The sequence below is a fragment of the Marmota flaviventris genome, chromosome 5, assembly GCF_047511675.1.
Source record: "Marmota flaviventris isolate mMarFla1 chromosome 5, mMarFla1.hap1, whole genome shotgun sequence".
NCBI classification, from domain to species: Eukaryota; Metazoa; Chordata; class Mammalia; order Rodentia; family Sciuridae; genus Marmota; species Marmota flaviventris.
Window position 1 is genome coordinate 73,335,112 of NC_092502.1, and position 24,779 is coordinate 73,359,890.

The window sequence follows — 24,779 nt, forward strand, 5'->3', positions numbered from 1 at the left end:
TGCATATTTTCATGTTGACTACTTGATTTTTCTGTAAATTCTTTTTAATGTTTCAAACTACTTCATCATACTAATGGTTCTTTTCTTAAAATGTATAGCCTTATGGCATCCTTCACTCACATGACATGCACTTGGTATCCTTAACAGCACCAAGTACAGCACTAAGGCTGCACAGTTTGTTCAGAAGGTCCTCTATAAATTTTTAGACATACACATTTATAATATGTGAATACTCTCCTTATATCAAAGAAGACATTTGACATTTGTTTTTTAGGGATTGGCTAGCTTCACTTAGCATAATCTGCTCTAATGCCATCCATTTCCCTGTAAATTCTATGATTTTGTCATTTTTTAATGCAGAGTAATACTCCATTGTGTATAAATGCCACATTTTTTTTATCCATTCATCCATTGAAGGGCATCTAGGTTGGTTCCACAGTCTAGCTATTGTGAATTGTGCTGCTATGAACATCGATGTAGCAGTGTCCCTGTAGCATGCTCTTTTTAGGTCTTTAGGGAATAGACCGAGAAGGGGAATAGCTGGGTCAAATGGTGGCTCCATTCCCAGCTTTCCAAGAAATCTCCATACTGCTTTCCAAATTGGCTGCACCAATTTGCAGTCCCACCAGCAATGTACAAGTGTACCCTTTTCCCCACATCCTCGCCAGCACTTGTTGTTGTTTGACTTCATAATGGCTGCCAATCTAACTGGAGTGAGATGGTATCTTAGGGTGGTTTTGATTTGCATTTCTCTGACTGCTAGAGATGGTGAGCATTTTTTCATGTACTTGTTGATTGACTGTATGTCCTCCTCTGAGAAGTGTCTGTTCAGGTCCTTGGCCCATTTGTTGATTGGGTTGTTTGTTCTCTTATTGTCTAATTTTTTGAGCTCTTTGTATACTCTGGATATTAGGGCTCTATCTGAAGTGTGAGGAGTAAAGATTTGTTCCCAGGATGTAGGCTCTCTATTTACCTCTCTTATTGTATCTTTTGCTGAGAAAAAACTTTTTAGTTTGAGTAAGTCCCATTTGTTGATTCTAGTTATTAACTTTTGTGCTATGGGTGTCCTATTGAGGAATTTGGAGCCCGACCCCACCGACTGTAGATCGTAGCCAACTTTTTCTTCTATCAGACGGCGCGTCTCTGGGTCGAAGAGCATGAGAAGAAGATTAACATTAAACAGGGATGAGAGGTGGGAGGGAAAGGGAGAGAGAAGGGAAAATGCATGGAAATGGAAGGAGACCTTCAGAGGTATACAAAAGTACATACAAGAGGAAGTGAGGGGAAGGGGAAAAATAATACAAGGGGGACAAACGAATGTCAGTAAAGGGGGCAGAGAGAGAAGAGGGGAGGGGAGGGGAGGGGAGGGGAGGGGAGGGGGGATAGTAGAGGATAGGAAAGACAGCAGAATACAACAGACACTAGTATGGCAATATGTAAATCAATGGATGTGTAACTGATGTGATTCTGCAATCTGTATATGGGGTAAAAATGGGAGCTCATAACCCACTTGAATCAAATTGTGAAATATGATATATCAAGAACTATGTAATGTTTTGAACAGCCAACAATAAAAAATAAAAAAAAAAAAAAAATATGTGAATACTTTTGGTAAAAATCATTGTTTCTGATTTTATTTTTTATACTTATGTTTTAGTTTACCTGGTTTTAGATAAAGTCTGTGATTGGTTTATAAAATAAGTATTTTACGTGTCAAAGCAAATCTCAGAGTTGATTCCTTGGGAATTCTTAAAATATGAAAATTCTATCATACTTACAACATGTTGGTTATTATAATTTAAAAATATGTTCGTAACTTCCTTGAAATTTCTCCTTTCAGAAGTTGGAAATGAATCCACCTGCCCTTGAATATGGGAAAGACCCCGTAGCTTTCTCTTCTATCCTTCCCTGTATGTCTGTCCATCACTTGTTCTGTGGAAAGCCAGCTGACTTCTCTCCTTAGGCCTTTGAGGTGAGGAGCTGAAGCCTCTTGCCAACAGCCAATAGGTGATTGAGCCATTTGGAATTCAGTCCTTCAGCCCCAGGCACACCTTCATTTGACTGCAGCCCTGGCTAATAGTTGACTGTAATCTCAGGAGGGACAAGGAGCCAGAACCACTTGGCTTAATTTAGCTGCTCCTGGATCCCCTACTTTCAGATACTGTGTGAAATAATGTTTTAAGTCATTAAGTTTTGGAGTAATGTGCTACACTGCAGTATTATCTTATAGTTATCCTGCAGTGTCCTGTAGATGTCGGGGTATTTAAAACTAAAATAAAAACTCAATATGACACTCTAAAACACTGATTATGCATCTGAAGAAACTGTTTATTGAAGTAATGTAGACAAAGCCTTTGTTTAAAAGTGTGAAATGATTTTCTTGCAGTGGCATTCTTTCATATTGTTTAAGTATTCAGAGATACAGAATTTGCTGGGCAGGTGTGGTGGCGTGCACCTGTGCACCTGTAATCGCAGTGGCTTGGGAGGCTGAGATAAGAGGATCACTGGTTCAAAGCCAGCCTCAGCAAAAGTGAGTCACTAAGCAACTCAGTGAGACGCTGTCTCTGAATAAAATACAAAATAGGGCTGGGGATGTGACTCAGTGGCCGAGTGTCCTGTCCCTGAGTTCAATCCCTGGTACCAGGGAGAGAGAGAGAAAGAAATATGCTGAACTTATCTGTTAGAACTTGGTTATTGAAAGTTTAGAATCAGATAGACTTGGTTTTGTGCCTTGGCCCCATCCCTTTATTGGGTGAAATTGAACTGGTTGCTTAGCCTCTGTGCTTCCTTCAGGATCCTCCCTTGTAAATAGGTAAGGTCACTGCTACTACTAATTCTAGCATTGTTGTGAGGATCAAGTGAGAGAATGTATATTATACCAAGTTCTTATTAGTACAGTCTTGGTATATTATAAAGCCATTATATATTTAAATTTTTAAAAATGCCAATACAAATATTTTCTAATATCAGGAAATGAAAATTTTGAATGAAATAATTTTCTCATATTTGAAAATGTTAGATATTTGTTTTTTAAATGATTGTAATTTATGTATTTCTACTCTTGTTCCCTGAACTTACTGTTAAGCTCCAGACATTTTATCTTATTTTTTTTGTGCCCATCAGTTCCTTTCCTGGGATAAGAAATTACTTTAGTATAAGTTCACAGCTCATTAAGTTAACTTAAGAGTCAACTGCTTCAGAGGTCCTCAAACCAATAATTTACTCTTAAGTGTGTGTTTACATCTGGGAACTCATAGCAGGGGGTTAAAGGGGAGAGTAATGGGCTTGGAAACTCCCTTGCCAGTGCTGAGGCTGTCCCCTGCCTAGCTGGCTCTCAAGACTAGTTACCCAACCAAGATGCTATTTTGAAGACTAAAGACAGCTGTTGTGCATACCACATAATGACACAGAGAATGGAGTAGCAGAAGCTCCTGAGCTGCCCCTCACATCGTAATTGAGCAGGAAGATAAGAAGCTGTGGCCAGATCTTTGAGAGAGTTGTCTGCTGCTGAGATGGGTGGGGTGCAGAGCCCTGTTTTATGTCAAGGCAGTCCATGGACTTGGGATTTTTCATACACAGCTTATCTGTTCCAACCAACCCACGAATCTGATTCAAGTAATTTGGGTGGTGTCTTGAGTTTGGATAAAATTAAAAACTTCCCCCAAGTGACTCAGATGCACAGAGGGACTTGAGAGCCAGGGACAAGTGCCTCCTCCCCTCCACCTCACCCATATGTGTGTGCTTTAAAAGCTCACTCTGACTGGTATCAACTCTACATTGCCCTTTTAAATGGTGGGAAGGAAGGAGATTTATTTTTGTGAAAAATCACAGGCTGTAAACAGATACTGTAAAAGGGTAAATTGTTTGCTGCCCTCTTGGGTTTTGATTAATTTAATGATCTGTGAATTTCTGGTGAAGCAATTTGCATATCTGAGTCTTTCTCTGTGCTGCAGTCCTTACAGATAAACTTTTGGGGTTTCGTATCTTAAAAATTTTCTTTGCCAGTCCTTGTGCAATGGTATAAGATTGGGATGCTTTACTTTTTTATTTCTTTATTATTATTAATGGTGTTGTGAAAAATTAGGTGGATAACTTTTACTTTTCTTTTTAAATGGGGAAGGTGGAAGATTAATAATTCTCCTAAGGCTAATCTGATTTTTTTCTCTTTACTGTAATTGTATGATAGTGCTTTATTTATTTTTCAGTTCTTTCTTTTCTTTCTCAGTACTGGGGCTTGAACCCAGGGGTGTTATACCACTGAGCTACTTTGCCAGTCCTTTATTTATTTATTTATTATTATTATTTTGAGACAGAGTCTTGCTAAGTTGCTGAGTCTGTCTTTAAACTTGGGAAACTTGAGATTTGCCTGCCTCAGTCTCCGGAGTTGCTGAGATTAGTGGCTGATAGTACTTTAGTGCTTTAATAAAATGTACAATATATGAAGTTGTTTCATATATAATGTCATTTATAGATAATGATTATTTGAGAATATAGTTTCCCAGACTGTACTTTGGAAGTCTTGTGATAAATGTAAAAATTATTTCACAACTCTAAGGAAACTTGGAAATCATGTAATGTAGTTACTTTGAAATATTGTCACCTGGGACTGGGATGTAGCTTGTAGCTCAGTGGTAGAGCATTTGTCCAGCATGCCTGAGGGCCTGGGCTTGATCCCCAGTACCTAGTCAAAAAAAAGTAAAAAAAAAAAGTCACCTGGCAAAAAAACCCCACAACAATTAAACAAAACAAAACAAAACTATTACTGAGCTTTTCCAGGCAGTTCTTAACCTTGGAGATGCTAAAAGTTATGGGAAGGGTTTGGAGCCCTGGGAGTGGGACATCGTGCTTGGGGGCATGATGCGGAGAGCACCTGGGTTGGACCGGGTCCAGGCACTGATACATGCACGTACCAGCCTTAATCCCTGGTTGAAGCTGAATCTGGCCAAATTGGAGATGGAGGCATCCTCAGCAGGCATCAAAGGCTGCCGAGAGACTTTGTGAGCACAGTTATCGGGCTGAATTCCAGTGACAAGGCCAGAACACTGTGGGCTCCTTGATTCAGAGTAAAACAGCGCAGGTCCCTAACAGTCCTCCAGGGCAGGGCGCTTACTTACTGATAGAGAGGAGGCAGCCTTCAGGCTTCTCTCTCCTGCTCAGGCTTCTCCCAGTGCCTGCAGGGCTGTGATTATGTTGATTAGTCTCAGTGGGAGGGAAGCGCACCCTTCCCTCTGGGCTTCTAGGTTTTGTATTAGACGCCAGGCTGAGGCCCTTCACAGGCACTCTGGGTATCCAGGTGGCAGTTTTCTCTTGTAGAATTTTTTTTGTTGTTGTTAAAGCAGGGACCCATGGGTAGGAACTTTTAATGGTGAGGTCAATATGGGAAGGAGGTAACAGAAAGGAAAGAATCTATCATCATCATCATTTCGATTGCTTTTGCTTCCTTGCAGGCGATGGCTTTCCATCCCCACTGAGCTTCTACTCAGTCCCCAGCATCATGTCTGCAGTGTTTTTCTTGACGCTATGGAATCAATAACCTGCCTTGAGATGCGTCCCGTATTTATGATCCTTACATGCAGAATTTTAAAAAAATTGGTATAAGAAATTTATTTAAAAACTTTATTTTGATAGTATGTCCTAAAGTGAATGCTCATTGAGATCTCTTACATCTTTGACAGACCAGAGCCTGACAGCTGAATACAGCCTTCTGCTATATTGAATTACCCAGGGAATCCCTTTCCCCAGAATCCTTTTTAATCAATATTAGGTCATACAGATACGATCAGAAGTCTCTGTCTTCCATAAAATAAAATATCAAAATCAATATTAATTTTTATGCTAATAAAATCAATTGCTGAAGGTTTGATGTTCCATTGGAAGTAATTTAGAATCAGAAGTAATTTGATGTGAAGATATGTATGTAAGATTTGAGTAATTTTATGGGCTGGGTTTACAAGGTGAATGCTTCAGAGGCTGTTTCTTTGTATGTTTTCAGGCTTTAAGGTATGATGCCCCTCAGCGGGTGACGGTGCCTTCCTTGTGTCTTAGTGCAAACAGCTGTGCTTATTAAAAGAATGACTAACAGGCTGAGAGGATGTAGTGCATCATTTCATCCATCATGCCTTTGAAAAATATAAGACACCAGGGTTGAGTTCTTTATTAAAGTAGCTAGAAACACGTGTAATTGAAAGGGCTAATTAAGCCATATTAAAAAATTAATTACTTGTCTCGAGATGAGCTTACACTTTTGTTGCTGAAACAGTTAAGCTAGAAGAAAGGAGTAGTGTCCAATTTTCAAAGAATTCAGTACACTTTGCCCACATTATTTCAGAAACGTTCTATTCGTCTGAACACCCACCAGGAGCTGGTGAGGCCAAAACCTCATTATCTCCGAGTGATATATATATTTGAAAATTTGAGAGATAAAAATTTCATCTAAAAAAATACATGGATAAAATTGGATGTGATGATTTTTGTTTCCTCCTTTTGAATTTTGTATTCTGTGGCCTATTGGAATCTCTTAAGATGTTTATGGGTTAGGGGTTGGGGTAAAGCTCAGTGGTAGACTTTGGCCTATCATGTATGAAGTCCTGGGTTTGAATCCCAGCACTGACTCCCCGCCCCCGCAGCCCCCCCAAAAGGAATGTCTCCTCTCTGACTTAAGATTATAATTTTAATTCTTTTAATTCCAGTAAGTAGATAATTTCAGTGGGCTAAAAGATGATTTTTTCATTTGATTATGTTTTTGCTTTTGGTAATGCAATGTATTTTTTCTCATAAATTAACTAGTCCAGCAATTGGTGGTTCAGAGGATTAACAATGTAGAGCTCTAGCTTGGCTTTTCTGTGAGTTTCTTAGCCTTTTTCAAGTGGTTTCTAGAGTTGATAAGAGCTTGGTACTAACTGGGATTCTGTACTCTCTACTGGTTTTCCGTACCAAGCCCAGACTTTCCTGTACCTTCATTAGACTTTCTCCAGATTGCCCATCTCTCATGTTTTTCTTCCAGGTGTCCTGATTGGTACATGTTTCTGCCAGAGGGGAGCATTTTTTCCTGGAAGCACCCCTTCTTCATCAGACCTCCTTTCCCTCGGTCCCACTAGCCAGAACTATAGGCTGTGGAGAAAGCACCTGGCAGGCTCAGGTGGGAGGCTGCCTCTGCAGGCAGGCACTTTACCTGCTTTATAAAAAGTAAAGCTGAGATCATATCCAGGGATCCTCTGTGCTACTTCAGTCTCTTTCTCAACATGTCATGGGCTTCTTGAGCTGGCACTGCTTAGCTGTGATCAGAACCTAGCAGCCCAGCAATTGAATGAAGCTCTCAGTTTTTTATATCACCATTCTCAGCAAATATTGGGGCCTAGGGGAACATTTATTTACTGCCCATGCTGAAATGTCTCCAAACTAAGGCAAAATCCATGACTCTTCTTTCATCCGTTTATTTATTTATTTATGCAGGGGATTGAACCCAGGGCTTTGTGCTTGCTAGGCTAGTGTTCTACCACTGGGCTCCATTTCAGCCCTTTTAGAATAAATCTTATTTTGAGACAGGGTCTTGCTAAGTTGCTCAGGCTGCTCTTGAACTTGTGATCCCCCTCCATCTCTGGGTTTACAGGTGTGTACCATTGTGCCCAGCTGTTTTTCCTTTAAATTTTTCCTTAAAATAATTTTTTTGTCATTAAAAAATTCCCACTGAGATTTCAGTCTTATGGTGCTATACCTATATTTCATTTCAGAAAAACTAAAAATTCAGACTTTGCATATAACAACTTGTTCTTTTGCCTTCCATTTATTCAAGCTTTCCTGTCTTTCGGTTAAGTTTTAGTTTTTTTGTCATTGAAATATTACATCTTTCTTTTTAAGGCTATTCCTAAATGTCATGTTTTTGGTTGTATTTTGAATGTAGTTTTTTTGCATTCTATTTTTTTTTTTAAAAAAAGAAAATTGTTGGTTTATAGGAAAGTTGAAGAGAATTGTTTATCTTGTGTTTTTTTATTTTACCAAACTTTACTATTGACTCCACTTAGTTTTAGTTGGAATGCTTTGGGATTTCTTGAATAGTTCAAGTTTTTCAAGTTGTTCTTTGGGAATCATCCCTTCCTTACATATCTAAATGTCATTACAATTAAAACAAATTCTGTATGACTGAGGAGTGTCACTTACCTTCTCACACACTTATTTCTTTTTTTTTTTTTTGTGGTTCTATGTGTCTCTTTTTCACACACTTATTTCTGAGAATCCTCTGTGGACAGCACTGACTCATCTTGGTTGGCGTTTATCACCTCTTATTGGAGACTTTTCTTTCCAGCTCCTCAGGGTCACTTCTGACTTTTTATTACTGCTTTGCCGAGCTTCCACTGGACTTGGCTTTACCCCAAATCATAGTTTTTCCTATTCAAATGTGGATTGGGTATAATGAGATTTATTTATTTCTTCAGGTTTGAGAATAACATGAATAAAATAGATGTCAAAGCAGGTCACGGTTCTCCTTTAATCCCAGCTACCTGGGAGGCTGAGGAAAGAGGATGGCAAGTTTGAGGACAGCCTGGGCAACTTGGCAAGACCCTGTCTCAATATAAAAAATGAAAAGGGCTGGAGATGTAGCTCAGTGGTAGAGTACTTGCCTAACACGCAAAAGGCCCTGAGTTCAATCCTCAGTACTAGGAAAGGAAATTTGACACTTGGATGTCAGACACATCTGCTCCTTACACATTACATCTTTTAGCTACTTCCCTTTCTGCTGCCCAGTTACCAGGCCTGTTCCTTCACTCTCCACCCCAGGTGAGAGTCTCCTCTCCTGTCTTTTTTGGCTGGGTTCCTAGGCACCAAACAAAGTCTCTGACCACCCTCAAAAGACCCTGGAAGAGATACTTCTGCTTTATAAGTATTTAACACCCCAATCTGAATAACTTGATTTGAATTACTCCACTGGGTCAGAATTTTTTTCCAATCTAAAATGCAAGTTCACCAAAGGGCTACTCAAAGGATAGATTATAACAATATGATAATAGGGTCTTTCCCACTTTCTGGTAGTTGTATCTCTTCTAACTACCACAGGTTAGAGTTGTTTTTTTTTTTTTTTTTTTTGGTACTCGTGATTGAATCCAGTGACACTTTACCACTGAGCTACATTCCAAGTCTTTTTTTGGTAGCAGGGATTGAACTCAGGGCACTCAACCACTGAGCCACACCCCCGGCCCTATTTTGTATGTTAATTAGAGACAGGGTCTCACTGAGTTGTTAAGTGCCTCTCCAGTTGCTGAGGCTGGCTTTGAATTCAGGATCCTCCTATCTCAGCCTCCTAAACTGCTGGGATTACAGGCCTGCACCACTGTGCCTGGCCCAAATCCTTTCTATTTTTTGAGATAGGATCTTGCTAAATTGCTTAGGTCCTTGCTTAGATGCTGAGGCTGACCATGAACTTAGAATCCTCCTGCCTCAGTCTCCCTGATTGGTTGATTAGAGTTTTTGAATGATGTGCAGAAATAGTGTTGACTAATTGAAATGGCTTATGTGTTGCTCTTTTAATATGACTAGATTCAGGTGAAGAGTGTTAGGTTAAAGAAAGAACTTTCTCCTCCTAATTTACCAAGAATTTTAAAACATTTAGAATGGGTGTTAAATTATATCAAGTATCTTTTTAAATACTGAGTTGTTTTTCTTTTTCTTTTTTTTTTTTTTTTTTAATTAGTCTTTTTTTTTTTGGTGGTGGTGCTGGGGATTGAACCCAGGGCCTTATGCATGTGAGGCAAGCCCTCTACCAACTGAGCTATATCCCCAGCCCCTAAACACTGAGTTTTTAAGATTTGGCTAATTGATATAAAATACATATTCTAAATATCTTTTAAACATAATTCTATTCCTGAAGAAATACTACTTTATGGCATGCCATTGGATATAATTTGTAAGCATATTATTTAGAATGGCTATAGTAGCTTTTTGTCACTTTCCTTTTAAGGGAGATTGCCCAGTCTCCTGACATTCCTTCACTTTGGAGGATGCCTTTTTCACAATATGGAAGTACATGGGTGAATAGCTGAGGCTTAACTTCCCAGGCCTTTGAATTTTAGTGTTTGGAAAGTTTTCAGGCTGAGTTTGGTTATAGCAGTACTGAGTCTGGCAGCAGTACTGAGGCGTGTGCTGCCTTTGCAGTGCCAAGGCAGCATCTTAACTTCAGTACACAACCTTGGTCACTGCTTCTGTAACTTGGCCTTCTTTGGCCTTTGCTTGATTTGCAAACCTGTTTTTTCAGTCCATTCTGGAAGCTGTCAGTATGCTTCCAGAAAGTGGCTTCTCTGCTTAGATTTGCTAGACCTGACTGGTATAATAGCACAGTGGGATGGAATATGAATAGATCTTGGTTCAAATTCTAGTGTTTTCAGTGTGACTTTGGGTAAACCACAACCTTTCTGAACCTTATTTATAAAATTTATAATGTTAGCCAACCATCATTTCTCACAGAAAGCAGTCAGTGAACTTTCAGTAATTATCATTACTTACAAAAGTTCCATAATAAATCAATAATGCTTTATCTACAGTTCTGAAATCCAAGCTGTTTTGAGAACTTAGACATTTTTCCCCCCATAACTTTTGATTCTAAAACTTGACCTGAAGTGGGTATATTTGAGGGAAAGACCTGTCTCTGATGTGAGGCAATTCATAGTCTTTATTGATTGTATTTAATGTAAATAATCATGAGTTTTTGCAGCAGAAATGTCATAGTTACCTCAGACTCCTGAGGATATGTGAAATATCTTGGAAATGCCCAGAAGGTACCCTTTTGAAGTTAAAAGTTCTCAAATCACTCTTTTTTTTTTTTTAATATTGCAGATTGAACTCAGGTACACTTTGCCACTGAGTTACATCCTCCAGTTCTTTTTATTTTTTGAGATTGGGTCTTGTTAAGTTGCTTAGGGCCTTGCTAAGTTGCTGAGGCTAGCCTTGAACTTGCTCCTTCCTCAGCCTCCTGAGTTCCTGGAATTACAGGTGTGTGCCACTGTGCCGGGCTCAAAAGTTCTCAAATTTTTCTTTTTAGAATTTTTTTAGTTGTAGATGAAAACAATACCTTTATTTTATTTTTATGTGGTGTTGAGGATGGAACCCAGTGCCATCCGCATGCGAGGTGAGCACTCTACTCCAGCCCAAAAGTTCTTAAATCTTGAACCACATCTGGCTCCATGAATTCTGGGTAAGAGATTTGTGAAGGATTGATAATGTATACTGTCCCTCTGACACAAGGAATTTCAATATGGTCTGGGGGAGGTTCTCAATGCATTTGGGTCCTCTGGGTGAATGAGATACATGCTGCTTCTCCTTTCCATTTGGTTGAGGTGTGTGTGTGGGTATAGTGGTTTTTCTGACTGTTGTGGGAACCAAGTTTATGCTAGCATCATAAAATTAATTGGAGATGTTTCAGGTTTTTTTTTTTTTTTTTCCTGTGCCTTGTGGTAGATTTTGTAAGTAGAGATGGACTGCTCTTTGACAGTTTCATAGAGTATATATTCAAGACTATCTGAAACTACTCTTTTGCTTTTCCTTTCTTTGATATTATTCTCTCAGTATTAAAAAAAATCTCCCTTGATAATGTATTTCTACATAGATTCAAATATTTCTACATAAATTCTTCCATTGGCCAAATAATTTTCAAGAGTTATTATTATGGATGAGAAAATGCAAGCATCTGCCTTATTTCTCAATGATTATTTTAAAGACTACCATGAATAGTTATAACAACATCTTGTTTTATGAAACCATTCTAATAAAATCTTATTGAACAAGCAGGGTAGAGGGAGCAGCGTCTTTAACTATAGGTAAATATATACCATTGATGTTTTTCTTTTTGGTTCTGGGGATTGAACCCAGGGTGCTTGACCACTGAGCTACATCCCCAGTCCTTTTTATTTTTTTATTTTGAGACAGGGTCTTGCTAAGTTGCTTAGGTTCTTGCTAATTTGCTGAGGCTAGTTTCAAATTCTCAACCCTCCTGCCTCAGCCTCCCAAATCACTGAGATTATAGGTGTGTGCTATCAAACTGTGCCCTTGGATACTTTTCTTACTGATCCTTAATTGTTTTCAGCCTCCTTCTCCTCCTCCTCCTCCTCTTCTTCTTCTTCTTTTTTTTTTTTTGTAATGATCGCCAGTTTTATTTCTCTGGCAAAGAAATCCAGAGGTAACTTGAGGTTTACATTTCTTTTTTTATAGTTATTTCTTCAAGAGTTTAGGTGCCCCCATTGCCCTTACAATCTAGTTGCAAACTAGTTTTGATCAACTATTACTTATTAAAAAAATCTTCACTTCTTTGTGTGTGTGAAAGGTATTCATTAAAAAATACACATAAGCAAAAAGCAAAACAAAAACAAAACTTCACACCACACAGAAATAAGCACAGTTAAGTTTGAGATATGTATGTATGTATACACACACACAATTTGGAATTGTATCCTACATATGTGAACTGATACTAAATATGTTGCTTTGTAACCTGCTACGTTTTTACTGTACATACAGAATGAACATATTTCCATGCATATGTGTGAAACTTTCCAGTTGAAAAATAAACCTGGAAAGTAGGTCAAAATCCAAAATCCAATAAAGTGCTGATAACAAACTACCTAAAACAATACCGCCATGTAATTAAAAGTAAAATGAAAGTCAAAGATACATCAGAAAATGCTAACATAAAGAAAGCAGGGGCTCGATTTTAATATCAGACAAAAAGGAATTCAAGGCCTGAAACACACAGGATAAGGGTGGCTGCGTAATGTCTTTGCTTCCAATGCATCATCACGAACTTATTCCTTACTCTTCTGATCTCTTCCCTAAGCCTTTCCAACTCATCTACTCCTCTAATCATTTCTTCAGGGTCCAAATGCTTTCAGGTGTGTCCTCTTTAAATCCTTGGCCAGGTTGGGCAGGCCCTCCTCTAAGGTTTCCTTCTGCTTCCTGGCTTACACATTCTTGGGAAGGTTGAGGATTTCCTTCTGGTTCCTGTGGTACATCTTCTGAAGGATGGTCTTCTGCCTTTGGCATGTTCTGTTTTCCTTCATTTTCTTCACATGACTTTGGCATGTTGATTTTTAAAAATTATTTCCTTTTGGAATAAATTAATCCTGCAGGGATCCAGGAGATTTTCCTTCCTCTTCCCTCACCTCGATTTCTGTCACGCCCCAAAGACCAAGAATCCTGAAAGGATCTGGGGCACTTTTCTCCTTCTCCAGCAGAAGCGAGCTGCTTTGGAGAAACAGGACCTGGACTATAAGGACTTCTGCACACGACGACTCTCTGTCATTCTAACTAATCTAAGTCTGGTCTTAGCCTTTTGCTGAGCCTGAGATCCCGGTCTCTCTGAGTATGGTACTGCTGACCACAGCTTTTCAGAATGACTGGGATTTCAGGTAAGAGCTGAGCAGCTTTCCATGCAGTTTGCCATTAGTGAGATTTCTTTTTCTCTCAGAAAGCAGGATTAATTAGGCATGTGAGCATTTCATGTTTCTCCTTTCCTTGCTCCATTAGCACCAAACTCCCAGACTGCTCAGAGTGTTGTTCCAGACCCACCTTTTCTGCTAGTAACCTGTATCCTCTTCTGTTGCATTTCTTTAGCCTTGGCCTTTGTGTTTCTCTTTGTTTAACCAAAACTGGACCTTTTCTCAAAAGTACTGAATGTTATGCTGTAGCTTTATTGGTGACATATAGGATCTTGTGATAAAGGAATTTTAGATGTTTAGTAGATATGGGGAAACTAAGGAAGCATTTAGTAAAGTTCTAATTATTTTAAGATAAAATGCTAAATGTTTGAGGGGAGATTCATCTATTCTTTGCTTTTCTCTTGATACTGAAAGTCAGTGGGCTGGTTTAGTCCTCCTGCCCCAATTACTCAACATGTCATGTGCGTGTCCCACAGATAATGAGTATCTACAAAGAGTAGTAGGGAGTTCTGATCTGGTGCTTGCCCACTGTGCTTTGTCAGCTGTGTGAAGGTGTTTGTATATGTGCACTCCTGTATATACCTTCTCATACCTGTATACTCTTTCATATCTCTACCTACCTGCAGACTACCTAATCCATGGGAGAAACAGTATAGACTAATGGAGAACACACCACAGTGGAATGACTTCCAGATTCAGCCCCTGATGTCAAATTTGTGCTGGTTAAAATTAGACTTAAACCTACTAAGACACTTAAACCAGTGTCTTCCATGATGAAAGCTGCTCTTCCAGGCCTTTTAAAAAAATTAATTAATATATTTTAATTAGATATATATAACAGCAGAGTGCATTTTGATTTATTATACACAATTGCAGCACAACTTTTCATATCTCTGGTTGTATAGGAAATAGCATCACACCATATGTGCAGTCATACATATACTTAGGGTAATGATGTCCATCTCATTCCACCATCTTTCTTGCCCCTGGGACCCTCCCCTCCCCTCCCTCTCAGGTTTGCTGTTAACATTGAAGCAATTACATTACTGTGTTCAACTGAGCATCATTGAAGAAGGAAGCTCATTGCTAGAGAACATGTACAAAAAATGGTCTCAAACCACTGGGCACAGATTCAGTGTTTCAGGGTTCACTTCAGAGGCATCCAGGATCTGAGAGGAGAGACCAGGAGTAGTCTCTGTACATTCTTTATCTTCTCTCTCCCCCACTTCCTCAAATGGATCTACCTCTGGAAAAATAGTGATACTGGGCAGAGGGATATTTGAGCATCTTTATCATCATTGTTCCCTGAAGAGGTGCAAGAAAACAGAGTAGCCATGGAGAAAGTAGTTCATTCTAGGTGTGGTGTGCTGTTGGTTTATGTTAATAATATGTTGAGTGTCACCATGGAAATAACTGGTCTCAGCAAGGCTAAAGGGCCCCCTTCTTTATGGAATAAAAGTAAATTGCTGAATCTTATGAATCATGAATGAAATGCTAGAGCTAAAAATGACCATAAAGAAAATATTTGGAACACACATAAAGGTCACTTCCAAGTACTTGTTATTTGCTGTATGTTGCAGTCAGAATTCAGTGATTTAGTAACCTTTTATTTTTAAGTATACTTTTTATTTTGAGGTAATTCATAAGTAGTTTTAAGAAACAGAGATCTCTTTGTCTTTTTACCCATGCTCCCCCAGGGGTAACTTCTTGCAAAAGTTTAATAGTGTCACAACCAGGATATTGATATTGGTAGTCAAGTGATAGAACATTTCCTCAAAGATTCCTTATATTGTTCTTCTACAGCCACATCCTTTCCTCTGCATCTTTTGTCTCTTCTTAAATTCTGTATACCATTATTTTGCTTTCTATTTCTGTGATTTAATCATTTCATGGATGTTGTATCAGTGAAATTATGCCTTTTGGGTTGGTTGGTTTTTTCTTCATTAACATAATTCTCAGGAGATTCATCCAGGTTTTTGAATGTGTCAATAGTTTTTTTCTTATTTTTTTTATTCTACAGTGTTGTTGTGCCAAAGTCTGTTTAATCGTTCACCTGCTGAAGGATGTCTGGGTTGTTTACAGTTTTTGGCTTTACAGATAAAGCTGCTGTAAACATTCATGTGTAGGTTTTATGCATAAAAGTAAAATTTTATTTCTCTTGTTTAAATGCCAAAGAGTGCAGTTATTGGATCATATATAAGGCAATTGTATGTTAACTATTTAAAGAAATTACCAATTTGTTTTCCAAAGTGGTTTTATCATTTTACAATCCTACTAACAGTGTATGAGTTCTTCACATCCCCACCAGAGTTTGGTATTATCACCTTTTGAAAAATTTTAGCCACCCTGTTAGGTGTGTAGAATTTGCTCATTGTAGTTTTCACGTGCAATTCCTTAATGGCTGATTGTGTGCAGCATGTTTTTATGTGCTCATTTGCTGTCTGTGTAGTCTCTTTGATGAAATGTTTCCTTATGCTTTTGCTGATGTTCCAAATGGGTTATTTTTCTACTGTTGAGTTTTGCAAGTTCTTTACATACTCTAGATGCATCCTTTGTTTGAATATATATTTTGTAAACATTTTCTGTCTGGAGCTTTTCTTTTCATCTACTTTCCAAAGTATTTAGTGGAACAGAAATTATTACTTTTGATGTAGTCCAGTTTATTGGTTTTCCTCTGATGATTTATGCTTCTGGTGTCAAGTGAAATAAACCACTGGGGATAGTCATGGAGCCTGGTTTTCCTAACCCAACCCTTTGGAGACACAGATGCTTTCAGTCATTCAGTCCCTGGGGATGTAGCTCCCCTTGAGGGATTCTTGTCTTTGACTCATTCGATAATCTCATTTGGAAAGTCATTCTAGATCCATCAAGCCAAAGACAAATTACGGTGAACAGGTACCAGGTCTCTGTGGGCCAGTATATGGCTGAACTAAGGTCCAACGGGTTCTTCCATCAAAACAAACATCTGTATGTTCCCAGACATGAACAATCCTTGCCCAGCAGTGAATCTACTTCAAGGGCCTGAGCAACGTGATGGTATTTTCCCCAGAGCGTTTAGCATCCTTTTAATTGCTCATTGAAGAATTTTTATTTTATTATTATTATTGTTATTTTTTTCACCATGGCTACGTGAAAATCTTTGTCAGGTAATTCTAACATCTGTCATCTTGGTGTTGGAGTCTGTTGGTTGCCATTTCTCATTCAGTTTGAGCTCTTTTTGGTTCTTGGTATGATGAGTGACACTTTCATTGAAACCTAGACATTTTTGTATTATTTTTGGAACTTTGAATTCCATTCAAACCTTCTGTTTTAGGTGTTTTTTATAACACTACTCTAGCAGAGAAAGAGTGTGTGTTTTGTCTTATTACTATCTGTTATCTCCTAGAGAATTGAATATAAAAGAAGGGGCAAGATGAGTATTTTCAAGGGTTGACTTTGCTGTTCCTACATCCTTCTGGGGCTTTAATTTTGCTTAAAGATCCTCTGAACAGGATCACAAGTTCAAAGCCAGCCTCAGCAAATTAGTGAGACCTTAAACAACTTAGCAAGACCCTGTTTCAAAAAATTAAAAAAGGGCTTGTGGTTAAGTGCCTCTGTGTTCAATCCCCAGTACCCCCCACCATCTGCCAAAAAAAAAAAAAAAAAATCCTCTGAGAAGTGATTCTCAACCCTTTCTGTCCTTTAAAATTACCCAATGGAGCTAAAAACAATAATATCAGAACACAGTGGTCTCTTCCTATATCCTGAGACTGATTTGGTTGGTTTGGCGGAGGTTAGGCACTGATATTTTAAAAAAGGTTTCCAGATGATTGTCACGTGCAGCTGGAATTGAGAGCTACTGATCTACAGATAAAGAGAACTTGAATGTTAAACATCACACTATGGTTTCTTACATTTTAAAAAAGCCTGGTCTCAAACTCAGAGATTTTTGAATTCATTCTTAGTGGTGGTGGTGAGATGTGAAAGGCCACAAGATATGTTTGACCCATCATCCTGGTGTGGCAGTTTTGTCTGATAATAATGTTTGAAGTTACCTTATCTCCCACCCAAGGCAAAAATCAAAACAGATCTTTTCAGAGCAGAACATGAAACTTGCATGCATTTTTAAAGAAAAAGTCAGGTAGGATGCTAGAGAAAGCTCACTTTTGTGGGGAAAAGTGCCAGAGATGTTTATGGAGTTCTCCTACTTGGGGGAGACTTTGGAGCTATTTGAAGATGAGCTCTGAAGACCTAGGAGGCAAAATAAAGTTGAGCAATGTTTATAATTTATTGTTATGTAACTGAGGCAACTGGACCAACCTTATGTTTTATAGTATGAATCATTTTTATTTAGATTTTACCCCTTTTCATCATCTTTAACTGTAGAAGTATTTGTTCCCCCTGAACAAAGATATTTCTTAGTACAGTGCTGCTCTGGGTGATGAGAGTCCCATGGCTCTGAGTTCTGAACTTAGGAAATGCTTCTGTTCATTCTCAGAAGGTTAAACCAGGAAGCTGTTGGATAATGAGGACATTCTCAGACTTTTTGTTTCCATTCCCAATCACTGTCAGCAGAGATGAACTCCTTTCTTCCTGGCTACTGTTTGTAGCATCAGCTTAATAGTCTAGTTGGAGATCTGAGTTATTCTGTTGGGGATGCTTCTGACATTTGAAGAATGCCATTTATTTCGGAGTTGAGTGCTCGTTCAGCACTAATAATTCTCATGGTGGAAAGTTCTCACCGAAGATGGGTGCTTCCTACCCTGCAGGCTCACACTCTGGCAGAACTGACAAGTATGTACAAGAGTTGCTCTTTTACTACGTAGGGAGTGAAAAAAGATGAATGTTTTCCCTTCTTCACATATTAATCTGATTTTTTGGGAGTGATCTCAAACTTGATGAAAATGAATTCAATTTCAGCACTATAGAAACCATGTAAACATTCACCTGGATGTTTCTCCATCAAAATATAAGTTGGATACTCTTATTAAATTGCATCTTGGACCTTCCTGTGATTGATGACTGCAGTTGTCTCATCCTTATTTCTGAACAGCATGACTTTGGAGCCAGACTCCAGTAGGCAGACAAGAACATGGGGCCAGCAGCCAGACAGCCTGGGTTCTTTTTTTTTTTTTTGTGGTGGTGGTGGTGGTGCTGGGAATTGAACCCAGGGCCTTGTGCATGCAAGGCAAGTACTCTACCAACTGAGTTACATCCCTAGTCTCAGCCTGGGTTCTAATCTTGCCTCAGCCACTTGCCAGCTAGGCAAGTTACTTCTTTATATCTCAGTTTCCCCTTCTATAAAATGGGGATAGGATTTTGATGAGGATGATACATGCTAATACATTGAAAACTCTAATACATGGCATCTAATAATAAATACATTAGCTATTGTTTTAATGGAAATAAAATTGGCTTCCAGTTTCAGCACCCTTATATGTGAAAATGAATTCAGTTCCCAGGTTGGGCTACAGGGAAGAAGAAATCACACCAGAGCAGATGGGGGTGGGAAGAGGAGAGGAGCATGTTGACAGGGAGTGGGCCTAAGAGGACCCAAGGCTGGACATTGTAGGGACCCCTGGTCCTATCAACATTCCACCCTTCTGGTGTCCCACCTCACCCCTTGCTGTTCATGACCTGTATAATTTTTAGCCTCAGGCTAAGGGAACCATAGACAGGGGACTGGAAGCTGGGTATCCACACTTCCCCTTTTCTTGTGGAGAACCAGGATGGAACACGGGTTCCTGGTCAGTCTTCAGAATATTCTTGGGTCCCGAGTTTATACCTGAACATGTTTTATTTTTTTTCCCCAGAACAGACATTGTTAATCCTAGTTGTTAAATTATTTAGTGATTGCTCTTAAAAAGAACAGTATAGAAATACTGTTATACATTGCATTGTATGTCAGGTATTTTGAGGGAATATCTATCCACCTCTCTGTGTTTACCTCTAGTCTATAGGTACCATCATCTCTGGCCCAAGGTTCTGTAACAATCTCCTGTTTCCACTGCTTGCTTCCTTGACTGTTTATTTTTCTATGTAGTAACTGTATTGAGTTAGCTTCTTAAAATTATACAGTAGTTTCCAAAACATTTTGAATAAAATCCTAGCTCTTTTCATGACCTACCAAGACCCATGACACCTGTAAGATATGATCTGGCTCTCATCTTGGATAGCTCTCCCTTTTGCACACTATCCTTAGCCGTGTAATTCTTTTATTTCTGAATTGCACTTACTGGTGCCAATCTAGCTTTTAGCATTGTTGGATTCTTTCTGTTCAATATGGGTAGCCTCCAGAATCTAGAAATAGGAGGGTGCTATCCATCCCTTCCCTTTGTAGTCTCTTGCTTCTTGCTGGTAAATTACAATGAAAACAATTTCTGGTCTTAATTCTGGCAGGACTAACGTTATAAGTACAGCAAGGAAGTATCATAAAGAGCCACTTTGGATAATTGAACTCTGTCCTTGGGCACTCTGACTAGCACCTACATGAATGGGTTCCTTCAGTATAGGTACAGTGACAATGTCTGACAGTGAGACTGGCCAACTGTGGCTTAAATTATCACCAGAGTCCTCTGAGGAGTGGACAGCAGCAGTACCCAGGGCTCTGATCTTGAGTCCCATACTGGAGATGTCAGATATTTGGCTTTGCTGAGTTTTTGTATTTTGTTGCAGAAATGGTGGGGTCTGTTCAGTTTTTTAACCAACTACATGTCTTGGTCATCACTTATTTCACAAATGAAAATGATTTCCAATAGCTCCTTTGTTAATTAACAAAGGTTTTGTTGAGCTTTTAAATAATGATATTTAAAGTGCTAAGCCAGGAGTGCTGGAGACTGATAACAGTACTTGAAATGCCAGCTAACAGCTGTGAGGGTGTTGAAGTCATGAAATGTAAATACACAGACACATAAGAGTATACGCATACTGTGAGTTGGCTACTCCAAAGTTTTCCTATATTAAATTACTAAAATTATAATAGGTGGAGATCTTGTCTATTATATTTACTATAGTATCTTTCTCACTTCACATAGTGCTTAGTGCAAGATAGGTGTTGCATGAATGAATAAAATTAATTCCTTATTATCTAAACAACCAGCTTACAGACTTTTGGAGCAAAATGGAAGTTGACGATTTGTAATTTAAAAATTTACCTTTTCTAAAAATTCCAACATTTAAAAATTCAACTAAATGAAGTTTATGTCTGGCATCAGTCAAAAATGATTAGTAGAACATTTTATGTGGTACATTGAACATATCCTTACCATTCATATGCTTAAAAATGTTATCTAGTCAGAATGACAGGAAAAAAATTTTAGGAAAAACACCCTTGAAAATTCAGAAAAGAGATGGAATGCCATCAAAAGATTGAAACGTGAGTAATTCAGGAAAGATGGAAAAATTACCAGCTTGGTAAAGAAATAAAAGTGAATATAAGTGAAAGCAGAGTATTGCTGCAGAGGGGGAAGCAGCTCTGGGGACCTATCACTCAGTGCCAGAGGCACTGGAGGCACATGAGGGCTGAGGACAATCACCCAAGGTTCATACAGGACTTGGAGGCCAGTGGACCTTCCCCTTGGGCCTTCATTCTAGGAGGCTAAAGGGAACTCTGCTCAGGCGTCATCTTGTCACACTAGGCAGGGTGGGGGCTGCCAGACAATAAGCTACCCATCTCCCTCACTGCATTCCTGCTGCTTCCCAGCAACAGGCTGGCCATTTTCAACATGTCTTTAGTTGTACAATGGAGATAAGACAGCTATATTTTTTTAAAGCATCCCTGGTTCATTTCCCACGAGGGTTTTGAATAGGCTAGTAATAGACATTTGTATTTTTAGTAGATCCTCCTGGGTTATGTCAGGGAAATGAAATAAAGGGATTTTCAGGAAGCTCTGATAGGAGACTTTATAGACTTCAATACCTCCAGGTAAGAGAGATTAAGAACTTCAATGAGTACTGAGAAAATCAGGGTGGAAAGGAAAGGATTGATTTTAAAACTATTTAGAAGATAAAACATGCAGGAATTGGTAATGGATAGATGTTGGAAATGAGGGTAGAAGAGTTTAGGATGGCGGTCTCTGGTGTGAGAGACTAATGATCTCATCATTGATGGTTGCGGCAACCTTGAGGGCATTTGTGTTGAGTTACTACTGCTTCAGGCACCAAACAACTGTCTAAATATAATGTCATAGCTGGTGAAAGGACTCTGGAGCCTATGTGAGAGGTGAGAGTTGCACCCATGGAAGTGGATAAGATCGTCAGCTCCAGGGAGAGCTTGGAGAGGGCAAGAGCAGGGTCTGGGGGGTTGTGGGGATGGAAGAGGATTGGAGATAGAGGAGTGTAAGGCAGAGTGCAACAAAAGGTTGAAACACTAGGGAAACAATAGTTAAGAAGTGAGCAGAAAAAGAAAAACCAAGAAAAGACAATGAGCAAGGTAAGTTGGAGATCCAGAAGAGCCAGAAAATCAAGGAACATCATAGTAGTTGTGGGAAGGAGAGGTCAGAGATAGCAAATGTGACAGAGGCTTCCCGGAAGACACAGGCTGCAAGGTGTGCAGTGGATATGGCAATACAAGAAACCAGCCTTGAGAGAGCAGGTGCAGTTGAAGCAGAGGTATCAGAACTGGGCTCAAGAAAAGGAGGGGCTGGGAAGAGATGGAGGAGGTCACACACCCACAGTCTTCTTCAAGTGAGAAGCAGGGAAGCAGTGGATGGTGTCTGGAGGGACTTACTGGATGTCAGAGAGGATTGTATTTTTTTAAAGGAGTGACCAAGGCGTATACATTGGGGACAAGGTGGTGGGGACAAGTCAGTGGGGACAAGGTGGTGTCCCCATTGAGGAGAGGAGACTGTTAACAAATGAGGCAGGTACTAGAGGAGGTGGGAGGGAGTGGTGTCAATCACACAGTGGAAGGATGGCCTCATAGAAGAGCATTCATGCTTTAAGACACAGGGGAAGAGGAAATGTTTTACATGTAGGGATGGAGAAATGAAGTGGGTATGAAGGCTTTGCATTAAAAGGCTGTGTGTGTGTGTGTGTGTGTGTGTGTGTGTGTGTGTACATACACACATACACATTGGGGATTGAACCCAGGGGTGATAACCACTGAGCTACATCTCTAGTCCTTTTTAATTTGTATTTTGAGAAAGGATCTCACTAATTTTTTAAAAATTGCTTTTATTTTTAAATACATGACAGTGGAATGCATCACAATTCTAATTATACCTATAGAACACAATTTTTCATATCTCTGTTTGTATATAGAGTATGTCCACACCAATTTATGTCTTCATACATGTACTTTGGATAATGATGTCCATCATATTCCACTATCATTGCTAACCTCTGCCCTCTCCTTTCCCCTCCCACCCCTCTGCCCTATCTAGAGTTCATCTATTCCTTCCATGCTCCCTCTCCCACTATGAGTAAGTCACCTTATATCAGAGAAAACATTCACCATTTATTTTTTTGGGATTGGCTAACTTCACTTATCATTATCTTCTCCAACTGCATTCATTTACCTGCATCCATTTTATTTTCTTTTATTGCTGAGTAGTATTCCATTGTGTATATATGCCACATTTTTTAATCCATTCATCCACTGAAGGGGATCTAGGTTGGTTCCACAGTTTAACTATTGTGAATTGTGGTGCTATAAACATTGATGTGGCTGTGTCCCTGTAGTATGCTGTTTTTAAGTCCTTTGGGTATAGACCGAGGAGAGAGATAGTTGGGTCAAATGGTGGTTTGGTTCCCAATTTTCCAAGAAATCTCCATATTACTTTCCATATTGGCTGCACCAATTTTCAGTCCCACGAGCAGTGTATGAGTGTACCTTTTCCCTCACATCCTTGCCAACACATATTGTTGTTTGTTTTCATAAGAGCTGCCATTCTGACTGGAGTGAGTCAGAGTATTTGCATTTCTCTAATTGCTAGAGATGATGAGCATTTTTAATATATTTGTTGATTGATTGAATATCCTCTTCTGGGGATCTCACTAAATTGCTTGGGACTCACTGAGTTGCTGAGGCTGGCTTGAACTATGATCCTTCTGCCTGGGTCACAGCATTATAGGCGTGTGCCACCATGCCTGGCAAGGCAGTCAATTTGTTCAGGTTTACTTCTCGTATCTTTAAAGATAATACTAAATTGAGAAATAAGATTAACAAAAGGCTCAAAGCCTATGGGGGAAAAGTTCATTATTTTCTTTGCTGCTTTTAAATTATTTTGTACCATAAGCTTTATAAACTATTTTCCCCTCAAAGTTATCTCATAATACAAACTCATTTAACTCAATTAAATACAGTTGAGGACCATCTTTTCTAAATAACAATATGAAGTCATCTGCTTTGTGTTTCTGGTGAACACAGTAGCTCATTGTCACACCACTGTGAAGATTTGATTCTGGCTTACGGTATTTGGTGTTCTTTATTTTATGAAGCAAGCGGTTCACGATTTGTTAAGCTAGGTACTTGGGAAATTATTGACAGCACAATCATAATGGAATGTAAATGTCATCCCTGTGATCTTTCAACCTTTCATATTTTCATTGTATTTCTGAAAAGAGAAATGGATGTTTTTATTAAATGCAAAGGCATCTGCACACAGCATGTTCAATTCATGAATTTATGAAGCACTTACAATGTTGCTCAGGATGGTGTTGTTTGGGGTGGGGGGGCATCTCCTTGTCCTGAAAGGAGCTGGTCATGGACCTTGCTGAGTGGGGGACCTGGAGTGGTGAGTTCCATAGAGAAAGATGGCAGGTACCAAGACAGAAAAGGAGAGGAGAAAAGGCCCACATAGGATGTTTACCAGGGAAGCTTACGTAAGAGTGGGTGATGGGGAAGATGTGCAGTGTTTTCATGAACACTGAAACACTTGTGCCTCATCAGAGGTCTTAGAAACAGGAGGTTTGATAGGCTTTTAAACAAGAGAAATTATTTGAAGAAGTGGAGTGGAACAACCATGAAGTTTTATTTTGCTCTACATCTGTAGAACAGATCTGAGGTCTAGCACTGGAGCTCATGAAGTATTGGGTGGGATGATCCAATGGTTAGGCTCTATGTGTTTAAACATAGGCTGTTTATTTGGACCCTAGGTGTAAACTTTGTCCTGCATTGACATGAGGTATTGAGCAGAGCTGAGTGATTTGGTCAGGCTGTTGAAAGAGATCTTGAAGTCTCTTGCTAGTTTGGAAGCAAGTAAGATAGACCCTCTTTTTAATGTGGAAAGGACTAGCCTCACCTGCCTCCATTTCATGAGGCTTGGTCAGGCTCAACCTCAAGGCTGTGCCCTGTGTGTGTGGTCCTGGCAGCAGAATCATGCTGTGTTGGACCCAAGTGCTGCCCTGACTAATGGCTGAGATGAGCATATTCCATCTCAT

General features: G+C 39.2%; 1 protein-coding gene, 1 non-coding gene and 1 pseudogene across 5 annotated transcripts in view; 1 reads left to right on the forward strand and 2 right to left on the reverse strand.

Moving 5' to 3' along the window:
• Positions 1–24,779, forward strand: part of Epb41l4a (erythrocyte membrane protein band 4.1 like 4A) — a 231,624-nt gene that overhangs the window by 29,167 nt on the left and 177,678 nt on the right. The gene's annotated exons all lie outside the window — the stretch shown is intronic.
• Positions 12,626–13,062, reverse strand: LOC114086452 (transcription elongation factor A protein-like 8; annotated as a pseudogene).
• Positions 18,544–18,615, reverse strand: Trnaa-ugc (transfer RNA alanine (anticodon UGC)). Its single transcript has one exon. It is a non-coding gene; the product is annotated as a tRNA-Ala (tRNA).